The sequence below is a fragment of the Hordeum vulgare genome, chromosome 7H (assembly GCF_904849725.1).
Source record: "Hordeum vulgare subsp. vulgare chromosome 7H, MorexV3_pseudomolecules_assembly, whole genome shotgun sequence".
NCBI lineage: Eukaryota > Viridiplantae > Streptophyta > Magnoliopsida > Poales > Poaceae > Hordeum > Hordeum vulgare.
The window spans coordinates 33,761,541-33,765,354 of NC_058524.1; the positions used below are offsets into that span (position 1 = coordinate 33,761,541).

The 3,814-nt window shown below is 39.5% G+C and overlaps 1 pseudogene; it reads left to right on the forward strand.

Annotated features, from left to right (window-relative positions):
* The first annotated feature begins 2,600 nt into the window (after positions 1 to 2,600).
* On the forward strand, positions 2,601 to 3,180 carry LOC123408147 (annotated as a pseudogene).
* The last annotated feature ends 634 nt before the right edge of the window (positions 3,181 to 3,814 follow it).

Consider the following 3,814-nt stretch of genomic DNA (forward strand, 5'->3'; position numbering starts at 1 on the left):
TTAGAAAAATGATTTGGTACAATTTTGAAACAAATATATGGTAGGTCCTTCACAAAAAAACTCATTTCGGGCACTTGAAAAATGGAAAATGAATTTTTCATACAAGGAAAATGAAAACTTCCTTAATCAACATTGTTTGCCATTCCAATATGCACCCTTGTGATGAATGTGGCCATAAGATTGATCATTTGGCTTCAAAGCCATGAATCTTCACACACGATAACCATTTCTGAGAACATTTTTTTAAATGATCACTATATTACAAGTTTATTATTTTTCCTGGTAACTTGGTCAAATATTCTGACACAACGCGAAGGTTTTGCATTTTTTTTTTGAATTTGTTATCCCCATTTCAAAATGCAGTCGAAACGTCGGGCATGACCGTTCATAGCTAGGGGTTGAATCTTGTCAAAATTTTGTTGGATATCTGATTAAATGGATACTTCTTTACCTAAAAACTATTTTAGGAAAAAATCATGAGAGAACTATGAGGCACCTCTAGTTGAAATTTGAACCGCTTCTTGTTGAATCGGCGGCAATTTGTCTTTTTCACTAGTGATGGATAAAAGCTTTTAACACCCAATCATTTTATCAATTGTACATTAAATATGGCCTAGTATTTTAGAAAAATGATTTGGTACAATTTTGAAACAAATATATGGTAGGTCCTTCACAAAAAAACTCATTTCCGGCACTTGAAAAATGGAAAATGAATTTTTCATACAAGAAAAATGAAAACTTCCTTAATCAACATTGTTTGCCATTCTAATATGCACCCTTGTGTATAATATTAGATCGTTTCAACAAACTATGCTATGAATGTGGCCATAAGATTGATCATTTGGCTTCAAAGCAATGAATCTTCACACACGATAACCATTTCTGAGAACATTTTTTTAAATGATCACTGTATTACAAGTTTATTATTTTTGCTGGTAACTTGGTCAAATATTATGACACAACGCGAAGGTTTTGCATTTTTTGATTTTTTTTAATTTGGTATCCCCATTTCAAAATGCGGTCGAAACGTCGGGCATGACCGTTCATAGCTAGGGGTTGAATCTTGTCAAAATTTTGTTGGATCTATGATTAAACGGATACTTCTTTACCTAAAAATTATTTTAGGAAAAAATCATGAGAGAACTATGAGGCACCTCTAGTTGAAATTTGAACCGCTTCCTGTTGAATCGGCGGCAATTTGTCTTTTTCAGTAGTGATGGATAAAAGCTCTTAACACCCAACCATTTTGTCAATTGTACATTAAATATGGTCTAATATTTTAGAAAAATTATTTGGTACAATTTCGAAACAAATATATGGTAGGTTCTTCAAAAAAAAACTAATTTCGGGCACTTGAAAAATGGAAAATGAATTTTTCATACAAGGAAAATGAAAACTTCCTTAATCAACATTGTGTGCCATTCCATATGCACCCTTGTGCATAATACTAGATCGTTTCAACAAACTATGCCATGAATATGGCCATAAGATTGATCATTTGGCTTGAAAACCATGAATCTTCACACACGATAGCCCATTTCGGAGAACACTTTTTTAAAATAATCACCGTATTACAAGTTTATTATTATTCTTCGTAACTTGGTCACATATTATGACACAACGCGAAGGTTTTCCATTTTTTTGATTTTTTTTAATTTGTTATGCTGGTTTCAAAATGCGTTCGAAATAGCGGGCATGACCGCTCATAGCTAGGGATTGAATATTGCCAAATTTTTGTTAGATCTATGATTAAATAGATAATTATTTACCTACAAATGATTTTATGAAAAAATCATGAGAAAACTATGAGGCACATGTAGTTCAAATTTGACCCGCTTCGTGCTGAATCTGTGGCAATTTGTCTTTTTCACTAGAGGTGGATAAAAGATTTTAACACCCAACCATTTGGTAAATTGTACATTAAATATAGCCTAGTATTTCATAAAAATGATTTGGTACAATTTTAAAACAAATATATGGTAGGTCGTTCACAAAAAACTCACTTTGAACACTCGAAAAATGGAAAATGGATTTTTCGTGCAAAGAAAATGAAAAGTCCCTTTGGTAATATTGTTTGTAATTCTAAGGTGCAAGATTGTCTACTCCAAATGATCATGTTCTGATTTTATCACGTGAAAAAGTAAAAGCAAAACAATAGGAAAAATACAATGGCATATGCTTTATTCTGATTGGTCGAATTGGTTGTGATAGGAAAAAAACAACTTTGCTTGTCATTGCAATATGCAAATTTCTGAAAGAAATGAAATCATTTGAAGAAAATATAAGAGGGTAAGAGGGTAAAATATAAGAGAAACAAAAGCAAAACAATAAAATTACATAAATTTTATTCTGTTGGTGGAAACATTCGTGACATGGATCGATGCCATGTCAACCATCCGTCCATCCATGCACCCATCCATCTGTTCATCCATCCGTCCATCCAACCCACCGCAACAAACCCACCAAACCCAACCCATCGTGCCCATCTCTCTCTCCACTCTCTCTGGAACCCTAACTCTCCCCTCGATTCCCATCTACCTCCCAGATCTCGATCCGTCGCAGCCCCCACCCCACCATCGACGACCACGACATGGCACTCCATGGAAGCCATTCCCGCCTGCTCCTCGGCCTCCCTCGCGCGGAGCCTCGCTTCCTTGCCGCTCCCCCGCAGCCGAGTGCGCGTGCGCGTGCCGGACCGGCGGGCGAGGGGGAGGGCGGTCGTGGCCGCGGCGGCCTCCATGGGCAACTATGTGGTGCGCTGGACGCCGCGCCGTCGGGGATCACGCGCCCGCTCGTCGAGATCCTCCACGACCTCAACTAGCGCGTCCTTGAGACCATCGTCCTCCCCGCATCCCGTCGCGCCTTCGCCTGCGAACCCGTCATCCCATGGTACCGTCAATGCTCTCCGTCTCCCTCTCCCTCTCTGCACTCTAGCTCAAGATCCACTCGAATGCGCGCGGCATCGGAGAGATCTACTATGTATGAGTGGTTCGTTGACCGCCCGCGTAACTCAGGCCGATACACCAACCATAGATAGATAGGCACACGGATCCTTCCTCCCACTAATGGTAACCTCACGCATTCTCCTGATTACTGATGGATTCCCATTCCTCTGCTAGGTACCACGCCAACCGGATGCTCAGCTTCTACGGCCCCGGTGAACCTCGCCCCATTTGCTGAAATCTAAAGATGCTCACATATTGTTCGTGATCCGAGTCCAGTGGGTCGATTCATGTTGATTTGTTTGCTTCGCACTGTTTATATATGATGACCTAGAGGAGATGCTCAAGTGACGCAGCAGATGTACACTCGTAAACTTATGTTCTCTGAGTAGTGAACGGAGTAACAGGGGCACCATCATGTGCTCGTTTTAATTCCATTTTTTGTGTGTTTGTCCTGGTGGTTGCCGTGTTCCTGGCATCCTTCTAAGATAAGTTTACATATCCATTGTAAGAAATGTTACATATACGTATTGACCCTGCACTTTGTTTGCTATACACCAAAATTGATTTACATATCTATTTTGGACGGTCGTCACATAGGACCGCATGAGCTCCATTGAACCTGCTTTCTACTTGTACAATTATGCCACATAGGAAGACCACCCTTTGCAGTTACGCCTGCTATAAGTGTACTCAGTATACGTGGGACAAGTTTTGACTCTTTTCATACTATATAATCTATGACTATGTCATCAGTTAGCCCTTAAGATGTGATATTCGGTATCATTAGATGTAATAATCAGATATGAGTTTGTCATTATGCCTTGACTTGGCACTTGTTCAAAAGCAAATGGTCGTGTGCCCTTAACTGT